Below are 26,122 nucleotides of genomic sequence, written 5' to 3' on the forward strand. Positions count from 1 at the left end.
AAGACCCTGATGCTGGGAAAGACTGAAGGCAAAAGGAGAAGGGGACGGCAGAGGATGAGATGGCTAGATAGCATCACCGATGCAATGAATATGAACTTGAGCACGCTCCGGGAGAGAGCGCAGGACAGAAAGGCCTGGCATGCTATGGTCCATGGGGTCACGAAGAGTCGGACATGACTGAACAACCGAACAACAACAACAAAAGGGAGTTGGACAAATTCCTGGAGGAAAAGGCTATCAATGGCTACTACTCTTGATGGCTATGTGCTACCTCCAGTCCCAGAGGTGGTGAGCCCGTGTATACCAGTTGCTGCAGAACATGGGTGGGAGGGTGCGGTTGTGCTCATGCCCTGCTTGTGGGTCAACAGCTGGTTGGCCAGTGTGTGAACAGAATGCTGGACTAGATGGACCCTTGGTCTGATCCAGCATGGCTCTTCTTATGTTCTTATGTTCAAAGAAGGCTGAAAATGGTCTTTGTAGAAATTGACTGCCCTGTTATTCCTCAATTTGAGATTAAGCAACTTCTCTGAAATCCTACGGAGTAAAATCCTAAAAATTTGTCCTGGCAATGTTAGTCTAGGGGGAAGAGCACAGGTCTAGGGGAAAGACCCTAACATTCTGGAACGTCTGGGAAGTGGAGCCCCGTGCAAAAGCCATCTGTTTAACTAAGATGTACAGCTAAAAAAAATGGCCTTGCCCCTTGCTTTTATGGTAAATGGCTCAAAAGCAAGACAACAAAAAACCTTTTAATTTAAAGTATCCAGTTGTTTGGCAGGCATAGGAAAATATACAGAACATCAGAATTATTCCTGTTAAGACAGGGATAATTTGGAATGGGAGCATGCTTTCCCTTGGTGTACTGAGGTCTAAAGAATTATGACTACCAAGCCATTCTGTAACTGCTAACCTGTTATGAGGAAAAATAATCATATAGGAACAGGGGAGGCCTACTCAGTCAGAGAAGCAGCCAAATTCAGTGTTTGATTATCATCTTCAAAAAGTGGTGAACCCAGCAGGACTTCCAGTTCTCTGCCTAAGCAAGGAGTTGTCAAACATATTACACTTCATTTTCTCAGTGAAATGCTTGTTAGCTTTATGTATGCAGTGAGTCAACCAGAGGTGGCACTAGGGGATAAGAAGAAATGTTATATTAAAAGAAGCGCACAAGTACTCTACCACACCTTTCTGTAGCTGTTATTTCACTCCTTTAAATTCAATAGTTCCTCTTTGAATGTAGCTAATCTTATAAAAATCAAAATTGGTATTAAGAAATGTGATCATCAAATGTATGCATAAGTTCATATTAAAGAACATTACACATTTATATCTGTGTTAAAAGAACTGCAGTGGCTGCCTGTTTGCTACTATGCCATTTTCAAGGTTTTGTTGTTTTATGTATCATTTTATTATTACATTTCTATCCAACCTTTTTTCCTGTTACAAGGAACCCGAGGTGGCTTATAGTCCTCCTACTTGTCATTTTATCCTCACTACAACCCTGTGAGGTAGGAGGGAGGAGAGAGAGAGAGAGAGAGGCTGGATCTACACTTACTGCCTTTTTTCACTTCCAATGAGGTTTCACCGCCCGCCTTTCACACTAAGCAGTACCTGCCTCGAATTGGGACTAGAATTTTCCACTTCTGTGCTCCCACTTTCAATACCCTGATACCCCGGTATTTCCCCTTAATGTGCTCTGATTTTCCGCCTTCGCTACCGTATCCGGTCGTAGTCCCCTCCCCCACCTGTCCATATACGGTGGTGTTTGTATTTCCCTCCTGTCTCATCACAGCTCTTGTGGGCCCCATGTGTTCTTCTGGCTACTGATTGCATAGCTTCCTCTGCAGCCCCCATTTCCTCAGCAACAAGCAAAGGGCTGGATGTGCGTGCGCTTGTCTGAACTCGGAAGCTAGGTGGGGTCGGACCTGGTCAGTAGCTGGATGGACGAATGCCTGGGAATCAGGCTTCCTGCACTGAGGAGGGGGTTATTCTATCCCTTCAAATGAGATTAAGTTTTACCCCCTCCTATCCCCCGCTCCAGATGTGTGTTTTTAAATTAAGGCGTTATCCTCGCAGAATCGGGGCTTCTCTGCCATGTTTTTTTTTTTCTAATTGAGGCATGATCTTCAAAGCTTCGAAGTTGTGAAGCTTCACAACTTTGAATCTTCGAAGATCATGCCTGAATTGGGAGGGGGGGACATCGTGGAGAAGCCCTGATTCTGCGAGGATAACATCTTAATTCTTAAAAAAACATCTGGAGGAGGGGATAGGAGGGGGTAAAACTTAGTCTCTTTTGAAGGGGTAGAACAACCCCCTGCTCAGTGCAGGAAGCCTGATTCCCAGGCAGTCGCCCATCCAACTACTAGGGATGTCAGAGAATTCCTCCACAGACTGAAATGGGATCGAATTCTCTTCAGTCCGTGCTATGGAATCATCTGGGGAATGGCACCACGAGGTCCTGCAGAGACAGCAGTCATTAGGTTTTTTTTTTGTCATCCACACAGACTCGCAAAATTTTCGTAAATAAAAATGCAAGGTAGTATATTCCGATAATAAATACGTAAGTTTTTTTTAAAAAAATGAATTGTGCTCACTGCCTTGTTTATGTTCTTTTTCACTTGAAATCCTCCATCTCCATTTACTTTCAGCCAAAACACTTCCTCTTCCTAGGGGCTTCCCAAAACAAGGCTGTCCTAGGTGTGCCTGAGCGATGCACTCCTTGTTTAAAGCAACGCTGTTTTAAAGAAAGAAAAAACCTTTTAAAATGACCATGCTGGTCTGGAGTCCTGCATGAGGTATTATTCTCCCTGCTAAGCTTTATATTTCCACATCCAGCATTGTTGTTGACGTTCTGCAACTAAAATGGAGAGGAGAACCAACTCTGTGCATGTCTACTCAGAAGTAAGTCTTACTGAGTTCAATGCAACTTACTCCTACACATGTCAGCACCCCACTTGCCCCCAGCTCAGCTTTGTATTTTCACATCCAGCTCATTAGCAAACCTCCTGTTAGTTATCTCACTGGGTGACTTTGGGCTGGACTCTAACCACTACACCATACTTCTGTTATAAAACTCATGAAGAAAAAGAGACAGTATAATGGAAACTTCTTTCTGAAGCAGTCACACTTGTACAAATGCAGCATGAAGGGAAAGATCAGCAACCTTCTCTTTGTTTGAATAAAAAGCACACTCTGCACATGCTCAGGGAATGAACAAAATGAGGAATAAACATACCAGGGAATATGAAGAACTATATTCTTCCATTATGTGTGTGTGTGTGTGTGTGTGTGTGTGTAAATCTCCCTCAATCCAGCTGTTCCCTGGAATCCCCGCCCCCATTCACCCAAGGGTCTTCTGAGATAACTAACAGGAAGTTTGATAATGACCTGGATGTGGAAATACAAAGCTGAGCAGAGAGGAGAACCAACTCTGTGCATATCTACTCAGAAGTAAGTCTTACTGAGTTCAATGTGACTTACTTGATCCTTGCCCATCTTGGCTCATTATGAGCTGCAGAGAGAGACTGGGTGAGGGGATCAAGGCGGTGGTGAACGCCTCCCTTGAGGAGGGAGTGATGCCATCAGCCCTCAAGGAGGCAGTGATAAGACCGCTCTTAAAGAAGCCCTCCTTGGATCCTCAAGTTCTGAACAACTTTCGCCCGGTCTCAAATCTGCCATTTTTGGGCAAGGTGATTGAGCGGGTGGTGGCGGTGCAGTTGAAGGCACACTTGGAAGAAAATGATTATCTAGACCCATTTCAGTCGGGCTTCAGGCCTGGGCATGGTACAGAAACGGCCTTGGTCGCCTTGGTGGATGATATGAGGAGGGCTCTGGATAGGGGTGAATGCTCCTTCCTTGTTCTCCTCGACCTCTCAGCGGCTTTTGATACCGTTGACCACGGCATCCTCCTGGACCGCCTGGAGGGGTTGGGCATTGGAAACACTGTATTGCGGTGGTTCCAGTCCTTCCTCTCTGGCAGGTACCAGAGGGTAGCACTGGGAGAGGAGGTTTCGGACCCGTGGCCACTTACTTGTGGGGTGCCACAGGGTTCCATCCTCTCCCCGATGCTATTTAACATCTATGTGAAGCCACTGGGGGCTATCATCAGGAGGTTTGGGGTGCAGTGTCATCAATATGCGGATGACACTCAGCTCTACCTCTCATTCAAATCTTCACCAAGGTTGGCCGTAGAATCCCTGTCCAAATGTCTGGAGATGGTGAGTGGCTGGATGCGGAGGAATAAGCTGAAGCTCAACCCTGACAAGACCGAGGTACTTTTGGTGGGAGACAAGAGGAAGCTGGGGGATGTTGACCTGGTGTTGAATGGGGTACAGCTACCCTTGAAAGACCAGGTCCGCAGCCTGGGGGTCATTTTGGACTCCCAGCTGTCCATGGAGGCTCAGGTGTCAGCTGTGAGCCGGACAGCGCTGTATCAACTCCATCTGATACGGCGGCTGCGCCCCTACCTTCCCGACCATCTGCTCCCATCGGTAGTACATGCCCTGGTCTCCTCTCGTTTAGACTACTGTAATGCGCTCTACGTGGGGTTACCCTTGAAGACGGTTCGGAAACTGCAGCTGGTACAGAACGCGGCGGCTTGCCTGATTAAAGGCAGCCGCCGGCGAGATCACATCACTCCAGTGCTGAAGGAGTTGCACTGGTTACCAGTTGTTTTCCGGGCCAAATTCAAGGTGTTGGTTTTGACCTTGAAAACCCTATATGGTTCCGGCCCAGCCTATCTTAAGGAGCGCCTCCAGCAACACCAGACAGGCCGCTTAACAAGATCAGCCTCGGATGGCCTTCTCTCTGTCCCATCAGCCAGGACAGCTAGACTGGTGGGGACGAGGGAGAGGGCCTTCTCTGTGGTGGCCCCCACTCTGTGGAACTCCCTCCCTAGGGAACTCCGTCATGCCCCCTCTTTAATGAGCTTCCGTCGTGCATTAAAAACGTGGTTGTTCAGGCAGGCATTTGGGGTGGGTTAGGGTATTTTTTTTAAAAAAAAATTATGGTAAAATTTTACTGTTTTAAATTGTTTATGGTGGGTTGTACATCGCCCAGAGTGGCTGGGTGACCAGTCAGATGGGCGATTAATAAATTTAATAAATAAATAAATAAACATGTCAGCACCCCACTTGCCCCCAGCTCAGCTTTGTAAGTAGTAAGACTTACTTCTGAGTAGACATGCACAGAGTTGGTTCTCCTTTCCCTTTTAGCCTCAGATCGTCAACAACGCTGGATGTGGAAATATAAAGCTTAGCGGGAGAATAATACCTCGTGCAGGGCTCCAGACCGACATGATCATTGTAAAAGTTTTTTTCTTTCTTTAAAACAGTGTTGCTTTAAACAAAGAGTGCATCGCTCAGGCACACTTAGGACAGCCTTCTTTTGGGAAGCCCCTAGGAGGAGGAAGTGATTTGGATGAAAGTAATTACTGCACATCTCAGGGCCGGGGAAAAAAATATGTAAATATCTACGAAAAATAGCCTTTCTTACGGAAGTTATGCAGACTCACAGAGATGGCTGGGCACTGGAATTACGGTTGTCGGTACGGATTTATCTTCATAATTTTCGGAGCGGAAAAAAAGAGGAGAATTCCGGGGGCTTGTGAACGATGGTACGGAGCACTGGCCACAAACTGTGGAAGTCAAGAGGCACGGAAGGTGCACAATTCGTACATCCCTACCAACTACTGACCGGGGCCGACCCCGCTTAGCATCTGAGATCAGAGAAGCACGTGCAGGAAAACAGCAGGAAAACAGCACAGCGCTCGAGTGTGAACCGAGCTCATGCATTCGATGAAGCACTGCAATGGGGAAAATGGGTGAGTATGAATAATCATGTTTTAATGCGAGAGCATTTAACCCAACGGGACACCGAATTCATTGCGATAGTGGGCGCAATGTAGATCAGTCCAGAGAGAGAGAGAGAACCTGTGCATCCTTTCAAATGTGTTAAGAATAAAACTTGTGTGAACAATAAAACCTTGTCAGGTGGAGTGGCAAGGTCTCCCGGAGAGTTCTACTCACATTCACTTGAATGTGAGTAGAACTCTCAGCATGATCAGGAACCCTGATCAAGCAGGATCCTAGATCACACAACATGTTCTACTCATGTTCAAGTGAATGCAAGTAGAACTCTCCCCCCTGAGGAGGCAGGGGCGGCCTTCATGGAAGTGTTGGGGGCAGGGCCAACATGTGCAGCTTCTTCCCCAGTTTTAGTCCCTGTGTGTTCAGAATAGGGTCTATGTCCAGTCCAAATCTGCCTCTAGGGACTTGTGGATGCTCCTGACAAATATTGATGGCAGCCATTCTTTTTCAGACCCACTAACATTACTCCATAACAAATAACTGTAGGCCTGACTGAGGCGCTGTCCCATGGTTAAGGTGAGCAAGTTCAGGTCAGCCCAGCTTAAGGGCTGGGCTGACATGAATTTATTCATCACTTTGGTAGTATTGTTGCAGTCACAAAATGATTTCCTGGTGGCTAGTTCTAACATTGCAAAGGTAATGTTTAAAAAAACTCTCATAATGGTGGCTTCCATCACATAGGTCCCCCATACCAGCATCACCTCTTTGCAAGATGCAGGCTTCCGCCACGTGAGAGCCAGTTTGCATACACCATTACCTTGACAATGTAGACTAGAAACTACCACAGGGTGCAGCTTTGCACCACCAAGGAACGTATGAACTTGGCTTAAGATGACATGTATAGTAAGCAGTAAATAAACAAGTATTATAATGTCTCTGAGTTTAGTCATACACCAGCTTCCCTTCATTAAGCCTGGAAGTCAGGCTTGCCCATTTCTGTTTGACAACCCTAAAGCAGCTGTTTAATCCAGACACCTGCGTTAGCAGATTACCGCAATGTGCTATGTATCAGACTCTGCTTATGACCAGCCACCTGGAATGGGACAGTGATGTGCAGCTCACAGCAGTTCGCTTATTAAATTAACATCTAGTATAGAAGCACATGTTCCCAGTGCTCTGTGATTCATACTTAACACATAAATTCATAATGTAATTAGATTACAATCCTTAGATATAAGTCCCATAAAGTGGCATTGGTAGAAGAAGAAAAAAGGGGGGTGGGAATCCGTGTGTTCTAGAAACTATTATGGTCTAAAAAACTGCAGATTTTCATGGCAAGTTCTTTTTAATATCCTAATTATTTGGTGGAATTAAGGGACTGAGTACCAGCCAGTTCTTGTCTTCTCCTTCTCCTTCTCCTTCTCCTTCATGTCCTTCTCCTTCATGTCCTTCTCCTTCTCCTTCTCCTTCTCCTTCTTGTCATTATTATAGCACCATAAATGCACATGGCACAGTACAGAATGAAATGGAACTGTGCCGAATTTTTCAACCTATTTATTCTTGACCGGGGGCGGCGGCAAAAAGAAACTGCACCCCAAAATTGTGGGAAGGGTGAGAATGAGGGGTGTGTGTGCTCTTTCTTTTACTAATCCCCACCCTTTCTGTCCTCACAGCCTCTCTGGCTGCTTGAGCTTCTCAGAAAGCCCCCTGGAGGAATTAGCCAGGACTTCCTCCCTTGGGAGTCCAGTGCTGCTACTTGTTCAGTTCCTGAAAGCTGAGAGGGGCATTTTGGTTTTGCTTTGATGCTATTAAGAGTTCTTTTAATAACAGCAACAGCATCAAGAATAACAAAAATGTCTTTCTCAGCTTTCAGTCACTGAGCAAGCAGCAGCACAGGGAAGCCCCAAGGGAGGAAGTCCTGGCTAAGGGGGCTTTCCGAGAAGCTCAAGCAGCCAGAGTGGCTGCAAGAAGAGAACAGGGGGGTGGGGATGGTAAAAGAAAGAGCACGCACACCCTTGGCCACCTACTTACAGTAAGGTAAGCACTGAAACCCTGTACTCTGAGAAATGTCTCCAAAATTCTCAGCATCCCAATGAAAGAGGCAGAAAAATTTTTTTGGAGCTCTTCTGAGAGATTTGTGGCCTGTTACATTCTGGACCAGGGAGAGAGACAGTGGAACCCTTGGTGGCCGCTGTGACGAGTTTGAATGGCACTTTGAAGATAAAGTCGCTCAGATTCATCATGAATTGGACACCATGATTAATGCAGTTCCATTGGTAGAGGCATTCAGAGCACTGTCTGGTCCAGTTTTATTGGATGAGTTTCAGTTATTTATTTATTTATTTATTTATTCCATTTTTATACCACCCAATAGCCGAAGCTCTCTGGGCGGTTCACAAAAATTAAGACCAAACAACACACAATAAAACAATTTAAAATATATAGAACATTAAAACCACAATATAACAATACAACCACAATAAAACCTAGCAGCAGTGCAGGAGTTTAAAATACAGATTTAAAACAGCAAAGCTAAAAATTTAGAAAGCCAAAATGCTAAAATGCCTGGGAAAATAAAAAGGTCTTCACCTGGCGCCGAAAGGAATACAATGTAGGTGCCAGGCGAACCTCACTAGGGAGCTCATTCCAGAGCCGGGGTGCCACAGCAGAAAAAGCCCTCCTCCTAGTAGCCACCCACCTCACTTCCTTTGGCAGGGGCTCACGGAGAAGGGCCGCTGATGATGATCTTAAGGTCTGGGCAGGCACATATGGGAGGAGGCGATCCTTCAGATAACCTGGCCCCAATCCGTTAAGGGCTTTGAATGTTAACACCAGCACTTTGAATCGAGCCTGGAAATGGACTGGCAGCCAGTGCAGCTGGAAAAGTACTGGCGTAATATGAGCTCGCAGGCCAGTCCCTGTTAACAATCTTGCTGCCCTATTTTGGACCAGCTGAAGTTTCCGGACCGTTTTCAAAGGCAGCCCCACATATTACGCATTGCAGTAATCCAGACGAGAAGTTATCAGAGCATGGATAACTGTAGCTAGGCTATGTCTGTCCAGATAAGGGCGTAGTTGGTATACCAGCCTAAGCTGATAAAAAGTGCTCCATGCCACTGAGTTCACCTGTGCCTCAAGTGACAGTTCTGGATCCAACAGGACCCCCAAACTAGGAACCTGATCCTATAGGGGGAGTGCAACCCCCTCCAGAACAGGTTGAATATCACCTAGCCAGGCAGACGAACCACCTACTAACAGTACCTCCGTCTTGTCTGGATTGAGTTTCAGTTTATTGGCCCTCATCCAGTCCATTACTGTGCCCAGGCCCTGATTCAGAACAGCCACTGCCTCACCTGGGTTTGATGAGAAAGAGAGGTAGAGCTGGGTGTCATCCGCATATTGATGGCACCTCAGCCCACACCTCCGGATAACCTCCCACAGCAGTTTCATGTAGATGTTAAACAGCATGGGGGATAAAACAGAGCCCTGTGGAACCCCATGGCATAATTGCCAATGCACAGAGCAATAATCCCCCAGCACCACCTTCTGGAATCAGCCATCCAAGTAGGAGCAGAACCACTGCAGTGCAGTGCCTCCAACTCCCAAATTCTGGCCGGGGGGGGGAGGCGCCCCGTCCCTCCAGCCGAAATTCTGGCCGGGGGGGAGGCGCCCCGTCCCTCCGGCCACGAATCTTGTCTTCTGCCAGGACGCAAATGCTGGCGGCCATAGCTGCTGCCGTTTGCGTCCCTGCAGTCAGCCGTGATAGGCTATGTAAATCCTTACGTAGCCTATCACGGCTGACTTTGAAAAAAGAAAAAAAAAGTGCGTACGCTATTTGTGTTGCCCTTATTTTCACCGTAGTCTACGTAAATGTTTACGTAGACTACACGTGCCCAAATAAGGAACGCAAATGGCGGCGCCCATGGGCGCGGCCATTTGCGTACGAGCTTTTTTTTTTCCCCCCAAAGTCAGCCGTGATAGGCTACGTAAGGATTTACGTAGCCTATCATGGTGTTTTTTGAAAATCTAGCAGTGATAGACTATGTAAATCTTTACGTAGCCTATTACGTTTGCTTGAGTTTTTTTTTTTTTAACAGGGAAATGGCGGGGGCAGCCGGTCGGAAGACCGGCCGCTGCTGCTGAACTGCTGCCGAACTGCCGCCGGGAGCCACCAGCGCCAGCGACATTTGCCAAAGGTAAGTCCCATCCCGGGGGTGGCGGGGTGTGTGTGGCGGACCGTTTCTCCACTAATTTCAGGGGGCCGAATGCGTTGGCATTCGGCCTCCCGGAGATTCGTGGAGAAATTCTCTGCCATCCCTACTATATACTAATGCCCATAGTATGGGAAACAAACAGAACGAACTTGAACTCTTAATACAAGAGGGAAATTATGACCTGATAGGTATAACTGAGACTTGGTGGGATGACTCTCATGACTGGAATACAGCAACTGAAGGATATAACTTGTTCAAAAAGAACAGGAGGAACAGAAAGGGAGGTGGGGTTGCACGGTATGTGAAAAATACATATCTCTGCACAGAAATACAGGAGGAGGAGCTTGGTAGCCCCATCGAGAGCATCTGGGTTGAAATAAATGGAGCAAAGAATAAAAGGAACCTAGTGGTCGGAGTCTACTACCGGCCACCCAATCAAGGAGAAGCCAAGGATGAAACTTTTGAAAAGCAAATAGCCAATGTTTTAAGGAAGCATGATGTAGTAGTAATGGGGGACTTCAATTTCCCCGATATTTGTTGGGAGACAAATTCTGCAAAACATGGCTCCTCCAGGAAATTCCTGACTTGTGTGGTGGATAACTTCCTCCTACAGAAAGTAGAGGAAGGAACTAGAGGATCGGCTATCCTTGACTTGATCCTAACCAACAGAGATGACTTAGTGGATAAAGTAGCAGTTACAGGAACTCTGGGGGAAAGTGACCATGTTGTACTTGAGTTCTTGGTTCTAAGGGAAGCAAAAGCTGAGTGTAGTCGAACGCGTACCCTGGATTTTAGGAAAGCTGATTTTAATAAACTCAGAACAATGATCAGTAAGGTCCCATGGCAAGCGACGCAAACGAGAAAAGGAGTCCAAGATGGGTGGGAGCTTTTAAAAAAGGAAATTCTCAAGGCACAGTCACAAACAATTCCAAGAAGAAGAAAAGGTGGAAGACAACAGAAGAAGCCAATGTGGCTTCACAAAAAGCTTAGGGATGACCTGAAAACAAAAAAGAACACATATAGGAAGTGGAAAGAAGGCCAAGCAACAAAGGAAGAGTACAGGCAGGTAGCACAGAATTGTAGGGATGGCGTCAGTAAGGGTAAAGCTGAGAATGAGCTGAGGTTAGCAAGGGATGCTAAAAACAACAAAAAGGCTTTCTTCAGCTACGTGCATGGTAAATGGCAGAGGAAAGAAATGGTTGTTCAGCTATTAAATAAGGATGGCAAAATGATAACAGATGACAAAGAAATTGCAGAGGTGCTCAGTTCCTACTTTGGCTCAGTCTAGGGATGGACAAAAGTCACTTACCTGGTCCCGCAGCTTGCTTTGCGGTGGGGGGGAGGTGCTCCGTTCCTCCCCGCTGAAATTCTGGCCAGGGGGGAGGTGCCCCGTCCCTCCGGCCGAAATTCTGGCCAGGGGGGAGGTGCCCTGTCCCTCCGGCCGCAAATCCTCCTGGATACGCTATTTGCGTTGCCCTTATTTTCGCTGTAGTCTACGTAAATGTTTATGTAGACTACATGTGCCCAAAGAAGGAACGCAAATGGCGGCGCCCATGGGTGCCGCCATTTGCGTACGCGCTTCCCCCCCCAAATTCAGCCGTGATAGGCTACGTAAGGATTTACGTAGCCTATCACGGTGTTTTTTGAAAATCTAGCCATGATAGGCTACGTAAATCTTTACGTAGCCTATCACGTTTGCCTCTGTTTTTTTTTTTCACATGGAAATGGTGGCAGCAGCCAGTTGGAAGACTGGTCGCCGCTGCTGCACCGCCGCCGGGAGCCGCCAGAGCCAGGGACATTCGCGAAAGGTAAGTCCCATTCCGGGGTGAGGCGGGGGAGTGGCGGACCATTTCTCCACCAATTTCGGGGGGCCGAATGCATTGGCATTTAGCCTCCCAAAGATTTGTGGAGAAATTCTCCGACATCCCTAGCTCAGTCTTCTCCCAAAAGAAGGTCTATGACCCCCCTGGCAAAGGCGAAGTACAGGCTGAAGGGGCAGGATTGCAGCTTGAGATTGATAGGCATATGGTCAAGGAACACCTAATTACTTTGAATGAGTTCAAATCTCCAGGGCCAGATGAACTGCATCCTAGAGTAATAAAGGAACTGGCAGAAGAACTCTCAGAACTGCTGTCTATTCTCTTTGAGAAATCATGGAGGACAGGGGAAGTGCCAGATGACTGGAGGAGGGCTAACATTGTCCCTATCTTCAAAAAGGGTAAAAAAGAGGAACCTGGGAACTACAGACCAGTCAGTCTGACATCAATCCCTGGGAAAATTCTGGAGCAGATGATAAAGCAATCCATCTGCAAGCACCTTGACAACAGTGCCATGATTACTCAAAGCCAACATGGATTTGTCAAAAAACAAAAACAAGATCTCATTTTTTGATCAAGTAACCTCCCTTGTAGACCGTGGGAATGCTGTAGACATCATATACCTCAACTTCAGCAAAGCTTTCAACAAAGTGCCCCATGATATCCTGATGAGCAAACTAGCTCAAAGTGGGCTAGATGAAACAACGATCCAGTGGATCCACAGTTGGCTACAGAATCGGACTCAAAGTGTGCTTATCAATGGGACCTTCTCAAACTGGGGAGAGGTAACGAGCGGGGTACTGCAGGGCTCAGTCTTGCCATCTCATGTTTGACCACCTCCAGCTTACCTTGATTCATTGATCTTACATTACAGGTTCCTAAACAATATTGTTCTTTACAGCATCAGACTTTCTTTTCACCACCAGACACATCCACAGGTGAGTGTCCTTTCGGCTTTGGCCCAGCCGCTTCACTCTTTCTGGCACTACTTGGAAATTCTCTCTGCTCTTCCCCAGTAGTATATTGGACACCTTCTGACCTGAGGGGCTCATCTTCTGGCATTATATCTTTATTTATTATTATTTTATTTATTAAATGTATTAATCGCCCATCTGGCTGGGCACCCAGCCACTCTGGGCGATGTACAATATATAATAAAACAGTTTAAAAGAATAAAATTCTACAATAAAAATATTTTCTAAAATACCCTAATCCACCCCAAATGTCTGCCTCAACAACCACATTTTTAATGCACGGCAAAAGCTCATAAAATAGGGGACATGACGGAGTTCCTTAGGGAGGGAGTTCCACAGAGTGGGGGCCACCACAGAAAAGGCCCTCTCCCTTGTCCGCACCAGTCTAGCTGTCCTGGCTGATGGGACAGAGAGAAGGCCATCCAAGGCTGATCTTGTTAAGCAGCCTGTCTGATGTTGCTGGAGGTACTCCTTAAGATAGACTGGGCCAGAACCACTTAGGGTTTTAAAGGTCAAAACCAACACCTTGAATTTGGCCCAGAAAACTACTGGTAACCAGTGCAACTCCTTTAGCACTGGAGTGATGTGATCTTGCCGGCTGCTGCCTTTAATCAGGCTAGCCGCCACATTCTGTACCAGCTGCAGCTTCTGAACCATCTTCAAGGGTAACCCCACATAGACCGCATTACAGTAGTCTAAACGAGAGGAGACCAGGGTATGTACTACCGATGGGAGCAGATGGTCGGGAAGGAAGGGGCGCAGCCGCCGTATCAGATGGAGTTGATACAGCGCTGTCCGGCTCACAGCTGACACCTGAGCCTCCATGGACAGCTGGGAGTACAAAATGACCCCCAGGCTGCGGACCTGGTCTTTCAAGGGTAGCTGTACCCCATTCAACCCCAGGTCAACATCCCCCAGCCTCCTCTTGTCTCCCACCAAAGGTACCTTGGTCTTGTCAGGGTTCAGCTTCAGCTTAAAGGGTTCAGACATTTGGACAGGGATTCTACAGCCAACCTTGGTGAAGATTTGAATGAGAGGTAGAGCTGCGTGTCATCCGCATATGGATGACACTGCACCCCAAACCTCCTGATGATAGCCCCCAGCGGCTTCACATAGATATTAAATAGCATTGGGGAGAGGATGGAACCCTGTGGCACCCCACAAGTGAGTGGCCATGGGTCCAAAACCTCCTCTCCCAGTGCTACGCTCTGGTACCTGCTGGAGAGGAAGGACCGGAACCACCGCAATACGGTGTCTCCAATGCCCAACCCCTCCAGGCGGTCCAGGAGGATACTGTAGTCAACAATATCAAAGCCACTGAGAGGTCGAGGAGCACGAGGAAGGAGCATTCACCCCTATCCAGAGCCCTCCTCATATCATCCACCAAGGCCACCAAGGCTGTTTCTGTCCCATGCCCAAGCCTGAAGCCCAACTGAAATTGATCTAGGTGATCGGTTTCTTCCAAGTGTGCCTTCAACTGCATCGCCACCACCCGCTCAATCACCTTGCCCCAAAATGGCAGATTTGAGACTGGGCGAAAGTTGTTCAGAACTTGGGGATCCAAGGAGGGCTTCTTTAAGAGCGGTCTTATCACTGCCTCCTTGACGGCTGATGGCATCACTCCCTCCTCAAGGGAGGCATTCACCACCACCCTGATCCCCTCACCCAATCTCTCTCTGCAGCCCATAATGAGCCAAGATGGGCAAGGATCAAGGAAGCAGGTGGTCGGTCTTACAGATGAAAGCACCTTGTCTACTTCATCAGAAGGAAGAAGCTGGAACCAATCCCACAAAACCAGTTTGCCACAGGCTGCCTCTTGCTCACTAACTGTATCCACAGCATGCGGAGTAACACTCCTTATCCAATCAATTTTATCCGCAAAGTGCCTTGCCAAGGCCTCACAGGAGGCCTTAGAATGCTCCAGTGGTTCCGGAGCCACAGGACTGACCAGGCTTCGGATCACTTAGAACAGCCATAGCCACCGCCGTTTGCGTCCCTGAAGTCATCCGTGATAGGCTACGTAAAGACTTACGTAGCCTATCACGTCTGGCTTAAAAAACAACAACAACGCGCGTATGCAAATGGCGGTGGCTACGCCCATGGGCGCCGCCATTTGTGTATGCGTGTTTTTTGTTTGTTTGTTTAAATCATCCGTGATAGGCTACGTAAACATTTACGTAGCCTATCACAGCTGACTGCAGGGACGCAAACGGCGGCAGCTACGGCCGCCGCCATTTGCGTCCCTGCTAGCCAGCAGCCGGATGTCTGGCTGCTGGCGGAGCTGGCCGGCGGCTCCGCAGAATCCCTGCGGAGTGGAGCCAGCTGGCCAGGATTCCGGGGAGGAGGAACGGAGCGCCTCCCCCCCCGGCCAGGATTCCGGTGGGAGGGACGGAACGCCTCCCCCCAGCATCAGCATAATCCACGGAAAGGTAAGTACCTTTCGTACATCCCTAGAAATTTCTCCTAGGGGAGGATAAATTCTCCTACAGTTTCTCACAGACAGGGCTCATTGTTGGCAGGGGTTGAAGGACAGGTTCTCTCTTTTTTTCCTAAGGGTTTTTGGTTTATTGCACTGCTTCTGTAAGTAGCAACACTATCAACTATATTGAGGCATCCACTTTTTTGAGGCAGAATTTTGAATTTCTTTTGGTGGTATTTTTGAGCTCACCTAATCACTGCAAGGTGGCTGAGTGTGTTGTGTGTTTTCTCTCTCAATTACACATCTTTCCATTGCTCTACAGCCTGCCAGGTCACCTGCACTTCCTGAACTGAAAAAGCCCCATGGGAGAATTTGCCTTAAGAAGTCTTCCTCAGGATGGCTTTAACTGAAGTGTGGGAAGCCGAGGAGGCTACAGGCTGCCACAGAGATTATTGTGCAATGACAGGCAGAACACTCACACATACTCCTCAGCTGTCTCATAAGTACGGTAACCACAAGAACCCCAAATCCAACCCATGAGAATTTCTCTGAAATTTCTCCTCCTTGAATTTCTTTTCAAAATCGATTTCTTTTCTATCAAATTGAATGAGAATGGTAAAAAAAAAAAAAAAAGTGGGAAAATTTTGGGGCACAGCACAACTTGGGACCACTTTACCACTTAGGCTTAGATTAACCCCCTCTGTACTTTAATGTTTAACTAACTTGACACTTACAATGTTTTCTGAAGCTAAGACTTAAAATATTTTCAGAACTTGGGACATAGTCTAATTTTCCGAAGTTGGGACCTAGAATGTTTCCTGAGGTTGGGATTTGGAATCCTTTCCAAACATAGAACTGTCATAGAATCAAACTTGGTTAACCCTTTAAGTGTCTTTACTAGGGATGGTGTGGGCACCCGATTGGGTCCAGGAGTCCGGAGGACCCCACCCACCAATGCCCCTAAGCTGCGCCCATCAACACCTCCCCCCCACACACACACTTTTAGTGCAGACTCACAAAATTTGCCATTTTTGTTCTTGGGTAACTTTTTAGATTCTGGTTAAGAAACACCTTAGCTTCTATACTTCACTGTTTAAGTGATAGGTTTAACCCTTACCATGCTTGGAGAAACTTGGTAATCCTTTAGATTAGCCTTTTACATTTACGTAGTGTGCAGAAAGAAATCAAGTGGAAGTCAGAGTATTTAGCATGTTTTAGTTTAGCTTTTGGAATGCAAGTAAAGTGCAGAAGAATGTTGACAGAAAGTCACATTGTTTAACTATCTATGCTAGTGTTCCAATTAACTATTTTACTTGCTAGTTTTGTAGATCCAGCTTGGTCAACTGCATATTTGAGCCAATCTACATTACAACTTTAAACTGGTTTCAGACTGGTTTATCTAAAGGGATCCTGCAGTTTCATGAGGGTACTGAGAATTCTTTGCTAGAGACCCCTGTCCCCTGCCCAAGCGGCCCCTCTTCCTAGAGCTACAATTCCCAGAATTCCTGTATTTGGTAGCCATAATCACTAAAAACAGGTTTGAAACCAGTTTAAAGTTGTAATGTAGATTGCTCCTCAGTTAACTAATCTCAAACTCAGGTTACATTTTCTTTCACTGTTGTGAATGTCATCACAGAGGAGCATCCAAATTATCCTCATATAATCACTTTGTTCTAATATGGAATATTAGTCAGAGATATACATATTTTTGTCAACGTTATTGATTTATTTAACCGGAATGCTGACCATTAATTTTTGTATTTTTTCCTTAAATAAAGCACTGAATGCATTTCAGTTAAATTCTGAGTCTATGGTGATGTTTGTGTCTCTGTTTAGATCTGGCATGATACCTACCAGGAAGTTTCAGACCGAATGGACTGAAAGTCTGAAATCGGTAAAGTGTGTGCCTTTCATTGGCAAACTAATTAGGATCAAATTGACAACCTGGTTCCCACTACAGTGGCTTTTGGGAACACAGGAAGCTATCTTGTAGAGTCAGACCATTGGATCATCTAGTCTACATAGACTGGCAATGCCAAGATATGCCCTACCTGGCGCCAGCTTGTCTGGCTGAAAGGGGGGGGGGCATTGCAGGCAGGTGGGGTGACAAGACATAAGGTCCACTGATTGGTGCACTCCAGCCGCACCACCAGTCGGGGAGGAGCAGGCCAAGTTGCCTTAAACTCGACCCCCTCCCTATCTCAGCTCTCTGGCTCGATGCAGCTAGTAAGAGCTAAAGACTCGCCTGGAATCAACGAGGGACTCCTGCCTGCTGGAGACCGGCTTCGTCGTCATTCCAGCCACCTGGACTCAGCGTGCTTCTGCGCGCTCAAAAGCTTCTCTTCCCGCGCCGAGGCTATCGGGTTGCCAACGCTTGCGGCGTGTCTCGGGCACCCCGGTGCAGCTCCCTCTGGGACGGTGCCTGCCAGCCGTCGGGAGAGCCAACATTGCTGGCGTTACAGGGAGTGTCGTGGGGCCAGTCTCTGACAGCAGCTGCCTCTGGGGCTCCGGAGTTTTGGTGATATCGTGCTGCCTCCCTCCCCCCCTGCAGGCTGTTCCTTCCTTGGACACTCGGCGCGCATGCTGCGGTGGTGGCGGCACACGTGTGCAAGTCCCTTTCTGCCCACCCGCCTGCTTGCTCGCTCGCTCACCCTCGCCCGCTCGTTTGCTCGCCCGCCCGTTTGCGCCCTGCCTGTCGGCTGGCCTGTCCATCCGGCCGCTGCCTGTAGCTCTCCTCTGCGGGGGGTGGGTGGGCGGGGGTGGTGCGTGCCCACCCGCCCGCCCGCTTCCTCGCCCTCACCATCATTCGATCACTTGATCGCCCGCCCCCCGCCCGTTTGCCAGCCCCCCCACCCGTTTGCCAGCCCCCCCCGCCTGTTTGCCTGCTTGCCTGCCGGTTGGCTCGCCGCCCGCCTCACGGCCGGCCCGTTCATCCAGCCGCTGGCCTCCTCCTGGCTCGCCTTCCCGCCAGCCTCCGTTGGCTGCAGCCGTGCGCTCGTGCCGCTGCGGCCTCGGAGGTCTAAGTGTCGGGAGGAGTGACGCCGGTGCGCGGTGAGCGCAGCGCCAGTGTTGGCTGGCGCCGACTGACCTGCCCACGTGCCGGCGCTCTCGGCGGTGGTGTGCCTGCCCTTCCTCCGGCAGGCGTCCGTGCCAGCTGGTCGCTGCCCGGGGCTTGGGACGTCCCCCCCCACAAAACAAACAAACAAACAAAAGATTAATAATTAATTAATTACTTGAATTGTGAAGCAGCTGAGGCTGCCTGTTGGGCACCTGCCTTTGTTCCCGGGCCAAGTGCGGCTCTCCCCCCCCCCAAAAAAAATTGCCGCACCTCTGGAGCACTGATCTCCTATTTAAATAATAGTAGCGGCGCTCCCATCCTTAACTCACTTCTGCATCATGCCTCCCAAGAAAGGCCAAGGTGGTAAGAAAGAGAAGGGGAGGGCCCCTCCCCCCTCCCCCCTCCCCAAAAGACCTCTGCCAAGGCCCGATTCTGAGTCTGATGAGGACACAGACCCGGTACTGGCATCAATTCTTTCTCGTTTGGAAGCGGCTGAGCGTTCCTCAGGGATCCCTCCCCCAGCCAGGCCTAAAACATCCTCGGTGGTCCAGCCCAAGCGAATGCGACAGCAGACCCAACGCTCGCTATTCCTTTCTATTTCAGCTCGCCAGGACGCTATTGAGGCATCCACCTTCTCTTCCTCGGCTATTCCAGAAGGCTCACTGCCTTCAGTGGAGCTCCACGCTTCTGTGGCCTCATCTTCCCCAGGTGCGCAAGCAGCAGCATCGGTTTTTTCAGCTGGGGATCAGAGCACGCCCACGATTGATACAGGTGAGACTGCTTTGGCACCTCAATTCGCATGGCCGGGCATGGGGCAAATCAACCCCTGGGGTTGGGTGCTGTAGTTTACCCTGCAGGGCGGCCCAGTCCCCCCCTCTCCCACTTCCTTCAATTACTCCAGCCCCCACAGTTAGTACTCCTCAGCCCGTGGCCTCAGCCTCAACTCCTAGTCCAACTGCTCCGGTGGCCAGCCCACCCAGTTCATTGGGGCCTGGCGCCTCATTCCCCTTATTGTTACCAGCAGAAGATGCCACTACGTCAGCCCCGCCACTATTCCAGCCTCATCCGTTTAACGCCGCCTCTGCCAGTGTTTGGCAGGGGCCCACCGGTTCGGTTCGGGACCCCCTGGCTTCCCTACCTCCTCCCCTGCTAGCCCCACCGTTGTCCTCGGTTGACCCATGCGCCAACCTGGGTCGAGGATCTATGCCCACAGGTGCTACTTCCTCCCCCATTGGTTTTCACTTAACCATTGCCACCAGAGAAAAGATTTTGCAGGGTGAATTTACCGATGTCTTTGCCCTGCTCTTTCGCAAGCCCGAACCCAGTGACAAAGATAGAACCCGTGACCGGGATCCTGAGCGGAGCAAAGCTCGCAAGGTGCCTCACACCTGGGCAAACTGGTTGCCAGGTTTTTTAATTTATGCTGGCATCCTCCAACAGAGATTCCCTGAGAGAGCTTGGGTTCTCACCAAGTACCTTGACATAATATACAGGGCTTACACCGAATATGAAGGGAGCGCATGGCTGGCCTACAATGAGGCCTTCTGAAGGAGGGCCGCCATTGACCCCTCCATGCGCTGGGATCTGAAGGACCAGGACCTTTGGCTCCAATTTATGACCCCTTCCAGGCCAGGCTTCGGTGACAGGTCTGACAGCGGCCATATTCTGGCCAATCTGTTGCCCGCAATAGCCGCCAGGACTATTGCAGGTCCAGGGGTTCAACACCGCTGGCTGTGCTGGGAGTTCAACTCTAAAGGTTCCTGCTCCCCAAACCCATGCCACTTCCGGCATGAGTGCTCCCTTTGCGGCGGTCAACACTCCTGCTCCTCTTGCCCAAGAGCCAGAGGTTGGAAAGGTCCCCCAAGGGATGGCTGTGGTGGCAGAAAACAGGGCGGTGGGCAGCCTCCCCATCCCAAAGGGCCCCAGCCCAGTTAAGATTCTTCCAATCCTTCAACTTCTAGGGCGTTACCCAAATCGGCGGGCAGCGATCTACTTGGAACGTGGCTTCACACTGGGTTTCAGGATCCCCTTTAGGGGTCTGCGCAAGCCGTATTTGACCGGTAACCACCGGTCAGTCCGTAGCATGCGGCGCTTGGTGCAGGAAAAAATTAACAAAGAAGTTCAGTCAGGTCGGGTCATCGGCCCCTTTTCCTCGCCCCCGCTACCCAACCTGCGGATTTCCCCCTTGGGAATTATCCCCAAGAAATCGCCCGGTGAGTTCAGGTTAATTCATGACCTCTCTTTCCCCAAAGGCCAGTGGGTTAACGATGAAATCCCAGATTCCCTATGTTCCATGCATTATACTTTGATACTGCGGTAGCCATGATAAGAGCCCTGGGCTGCGGGGCATTGATGGGCAAGTGTGATATCAAATTAGGGGTGGACGAAAGTCCCTTACCTGTTCTCGAATCTTGTTCGCGGTGGGGGGGATGCGCTTCTCTGCTCCCCCCGCGAAGTTCAGGCCGGGGGGGGAGGCTTCCTGTCTCGCCCGGCCGAAATTCAGACCGGGGAGGAGGCGCCTCGCCCGGCCGCGAACTCAAAAGTTTTTTTTAAAAAAGAAAAATGCCCCTGTGATAGGCTACGTGACGATTAACATAGCCTATCATGGCTAGATCTGCAAAGTCAGCTGTGATAGGCTACGTAAATCGTCATGTAGCCTATCACGGGTGACTTAAAAAAAAAAAAAGCGCGTACGCAAATGGCGGCCCCCATAGGGAGCCGCCATTCGCGTTCCTTATTTGGTCGCTGTAGTCTACGTAAATCTTTACATAGACTACGGCGAAAATAAGGGCAACGCAAATAGCGTTGCCCTTATTTTCGCCGTAGTCTACGTAAAGATTAACGTAGACTACAGCGACCAAATAAGGAACGGGAATGGCGGCTCCCTGTGGGGGGCCGCCATTATCCGTACACGCTTTTTTTTTTTTAAAGTCACCCATGATAGGCTACGTGACGATTTACGTAGCCTATCATGGCTGACTTTGCAAATCTAGCCGTGATAGGCTATGTTAATCGTCACGTAGCCTATCACGGGGGCGTTTTTTTTTTCTTTGATTGGAATGGCGATGGCGGCAGCCGGTCGAAAGACCGGCTGCCGCTCCCGCCCCGCACGAACACCCGCCGAACCGCCGGCCGGACCCGTCGCTGGGAGGGACATTCGGCAAAGGTAAGTCCCGTCCTGGGGGGGGGGTGCGGGGTGCGGGGGGGATGCGGAGAATTTCTCCCTGAAACTTGTTCGGGGGGCCGAACATGTTGGTGCTCGGCCCCCCGAAGTTTCGGGGAGAAATTCTCCGCCATCCCTATATCAAATCCGCTTTTCGCATTTTGCCTATCAATCCTCTGGATTTTGATTTGCTGGGATTCTCCTTCCAGAACAAAATTTACATCGACCGCGCCCTCCCCATGGGATGCTCCATCTCTTGCGCCATGTTTGAAATGTTCAGTACCTTTCTGGAATGGGCCATACGGGATAAGACGGGCTGCGGCAATGTGGTCCATTATTTGGATGACTTCCTGTTTGCTGGACCCGGGGACAGCAGTCAATGCTCTGAACTGATTAGGGCATTCATATCTCTTTCCTCAGATTTAGGTGTCCCTTTGGCACACAAGAAGACAGAGGGCCCATCTGTTACTTTGACATTCTTAGGGATCGAGCTCGATACCCTCGCACAGTGTTCTCGTCTCCCTCACGATAAATTTCTGGTACTTAAGAATAAGCTCCAGTCCATCTTGTACCTTCGTAAAGTCTCCCTTAGAGCCCCCCAAGAAGTCATTGGGCATTTGAACTTCGCTTGTAGGGTGGTGGCTCCTGGCCGCGCCTTCCTGCAACGGCTCTGCTGGGCAATGCGGGGTCTTCAACGCCCGCATCATCGCACCAGAGTCACCTCCGCTATGTGCATGGACCTGCGGGTATGGCTTAAATTCCTGAGGGACTTTAATGGCATATCATTTTGGAGGCACAAGTTACTTCTACGAGCCGACCTGCAGATCCATTTGGATGTGGCAGGCACCTTCGGTTTTGGGCTAATTTGGTGAGACCGGTGGTGCCGGTGCCAGTGGCCAGAGGGCTGGGCTGCCAGCAGTATTTGTCGGGACCTCACCTTCCTAGAATTCTTCCCCATTTACGTGGCTGTACATATTTGGGCAGACTTGATGGCCAACTCTGTTGCCCTTTTTTGGTGCAACAACTTGGCTGTAGTGCATGTCATTAATACATTATCCTCCAGAAACCAAAGGGTCATGGAGTTAGTTAGAGCATTTACCCTCCAATGCTTACGCCACAACATATGGTTCCGCACCCGCCATGTGCCGGGTCTGGGGAACCCTGTTGCCGATGCTTTGTCATGAAACCAGATCGACAGGTTCCGTGCATTGGCTCTGTGGGCACGTCCGTTACCAGACCCCATGCCAGCCGAATTGTGGGAGATTGGCACTCTCAAGTAGGGATGGGGGAGAATTTATCCCCGAAACTTCGGAGGGCCGAGTGCCAACTCATTCAGTCCTCCGAAGGTTGTTCGGGGAGAAATTCTCAAATAGCATTGCCCTTATTTTCGCCGTAGTCTACGTAAATCTTTACATAGACTACAGGGACCAAATAAGGAACGCGAATGGCGGCTCCCTATGGGGGCCGCCATTTGTGTACGCGCTTTTTTTTTTTCAAAGTCACCCGTGATAGGCTACGTGACGATTAACGTAGCCTATCACGGCTGACTTTGCAGATCTAGCTGTGATAGGCTACGTTAATCGTTACGTAGCCTATCACAGGGGCATTTTTTTTTTCCTTTTGAAGTTCACGGCTGGGGAGATGGGGAACTTCTCCCCAGCCTGAATTTCAGCCGGGCGAAGTGGGAAGCCTCCCCCCCGGCCTGAATTTCGGCCGGGCGAGGCGGGAAGCCTCCCCCCCCGGCCTGAACTTCGGGGGGAGCAGCGAAGTGCCTCCCCCCCACCGCGAAGCAAGCTGCGAGACCAGGTAAGTGACTTTCGTACATCCCTACTCTCAAGTCGAACACGCTATCCTGAACTCTATAGCCCCCAGCACTAGAGCCGCCTATGAGAGAGCAGGTAGGGAGTTTTGTGCCTTCAGGTGCGGACTTCAGTTGCAGGATGTGTGGCCCTTACCTGTGGACCACTTGTTACAATTCTGTGTACATTTACATAACAAGGGACTGTCCGCTAGGACCATTTCAGGGAGGCTCGCCTCTTTGGCCTTCTGGGCCAAAGTCCGAGGGGTGGAAGACTCCACCTCAGATTTCCAAGTTAGGAGGGCTGTGCAAGGCTGGACACGGATGTCTCCTGCCCCGCCAGATGCTAGGCATCCTTTGTCACCAGTTATTCTTATAGGGCTTCGGGCAATGTGGCCCTCCATTTGCTCTTCTCCATACGAAGCCTCCCTCTTTCACGCTGCAGCTTTAACAGCCTTTTTGGGAGCCCTTAGGATTTCAGAACTGGTCTGGGCATCCAAATCTGACACCACCGGGAGGGCCTTGAGGTACTCTGATATCCAGATCCATCCCAGCATGATTCACCTCCATATTCGACGATCAAAAACCGACCAGGCAGGCAAGGGAGCATTGGTGGCCCTTAACTGGGCCCAGGCTGACAAGTTATGCCCTGTCAGGGCCTTGCAGGCTTTCATTGGGAACCGCAGGGCGAGTCAGGGTCCCCTATTTTGCCATGTTGACGGTTCACCACTGACAAAGTTCCAATTTTGGGCAGTCACTAAGTTAGCCTTGACCACACTGGGTCTGGGGCATTATCGTTTTGGGACTCACTCATTCCATATTGGGGCAGCCTCTATGGCAGCTGCCATAGGTTTTTCATCCAAGCAAGTGAAGGCAGTAGGGAGATGGCACTCCAGGGCCTTCCGCCCTTACATTCGCAAGTTGCCTGATGCTTCATGATGATTCTCTTCACCTTCCCCAATGTTTTATTTAGATGGGATTCGACCGACGCCGGTACGGGTGTTCATTTGTGGGCACAGTATGTTTTATTGGGCTGCCCACAGAGCTTCTACGTCGGCCTTCGGATCCTGGCTGCAGTTTCCCCAACAGGTGGCGATACAATGGCTCGGCCGACGGGCTATGCGATGGGACGCTCTTCTCCCCACACTCTTTCATCGAGGTTTGGTCAGTTTCCCTCCACAGGTCCTGGTGTTGCACCTAGGAGGGAATGACCTGGGCTGCAAGCCTGGAAAGGGCTTGATCAAGCAGGCGTTGGTCGATCTGCGGACGATCCGACATCGCTGGCCAGGGGTGACCATATTATGGTCCTCAATGCTCCTGAGAATCATGTGGAGGGTGCAGAGCAATGCGGCCATGGAACGGGCCCAGCGCAAGGTGAACAGAGAACTGGAATGGGGGTTGTTAGATCATGGTGATGGTTGCATCTTGTCTTCAAGGAATCCGTTGGACTAGGAGGGAGCTTTACAGGCAGAATGGCGTCCACCTGTCAGACATAGGCAATGACTTATTTTTGTCCAATCTGCAAAGGGGCCTGCGGGAAGTTCTTCTGCACAGGTGGGGGGAGTTTCACAAGCAATAGGCTTGTGACTCCTGTGGCGGCTAGGATGGGCAAAACAGGAAAGGGAGTAGGGATGGTGTGCATGCAGAGGCACCTTATGGTGACAGGTGACGCCTGAGGCCCCCCGAACAGGTTGTGTGGCTCGGCGGGGGGATAAGGGTTGCCTGGGAGACCAACCCTACTCACTCACCCAGGTGTTGTGCAGCACCGGGTTGGGGGTGACACTGGAAGGTCTACCTCCTCCAGAAGGGGCAGCCCGGAGGGATGGCGAGATCACCGCCACCCCTCAGGCTGGATATGTTTTCGCCCAAGAAGTGTCAGCTAGCTGCTGCCACACTTAGATGCCTGTCCTAGTTACCCCTTTGCAAATATTTCAATAAATGTGGCCTAATTTTCAACCCAAGCTTGTTGTCTACGTCTTCTTTGACCCATCTCCGCTTACAAATGCCCTACCCGGCGCCAGCTTGTCTGGCTGAAAGGGGGGGGCATTGCGGGCGGGTGGGGTGACAAGATGTAAGGGCCACTGATTGGTGCACTCCAGTTGCACCACCAGTCGGGGAGGAGCAGGCCGAGTTGTCTTAAACTCGACCCCCTCCCTATCTCAGCTCTCTGGCTCGACACAGCTCCCTCCCACCCTCCCTTAGGCAGTGTGGGTTTTTGCTGGTTGCCCCTTCGGGAGCCATGTAGGATTTTTTTGGCTCACAGTTCGATTGGCGTAGGACTGTGGGTCTTTTTTGCCTACATCACACTGTTGTGCGGGGTGGGTGTGTCCTATAGGGGAATACAGTCTATATCATTGGTCACATTCTACTTGGTGGCTAGGACGTGCAGAACAGGAAAGGGAGTAGGGATGGTGTGCATGCAGAGGCACCTTATGTGACAGGTGACGCCTGAGGCCCCCCGAACGGGTTGTGCAGCTCGGCGGGGGGATAAGGGTTGCCTGGGAGACCAACCCTACTCACTCACCCAGGTGTTGTGCGGCACTGGGTTGGGGGTGACACCGGAAGGTCTACCTCCCCCAGAAGGGGCAGTCCGGAGGGATGGCGAGATCACTGCCACCCCTCAGGCTGGGTGTGTTTTCGCCCAAGAAGTGTCAGCTAGCTGCTGACACAGTTAGATGCCTGTCCTAGTTAACCCTTTGCAAATATTTCAATAAATGTGGCCCAATTTTCAACCCAACCTTGTTGTCTGCGTCTTCTTTGACCCATCTCCACTTGCAATAAACCTGAGATCTTTTGCATGCACATCATGTGCGCGTCCACTGAGCTACAGCCCTTCCTTACTTTTTGTAACCACTGTACTGTAAGATTCATATAA

The sequence above is a fragment of the Heloderma suspectum genome, chromosome 3 (genome assembly GCF_057233095.1).
Source record: "Heloderma suspectum isolate Gila_16-S chromosome 3, 16-S_ref, whole genome shotgun sequence".
Taxonomy (NCBI): domain Eukaryota; kingdom Metazoa; phylum Chordata; class Lepidosauria; order Squamata; family Helodermatidae; genus Heloderma; species Heloderma suspectum.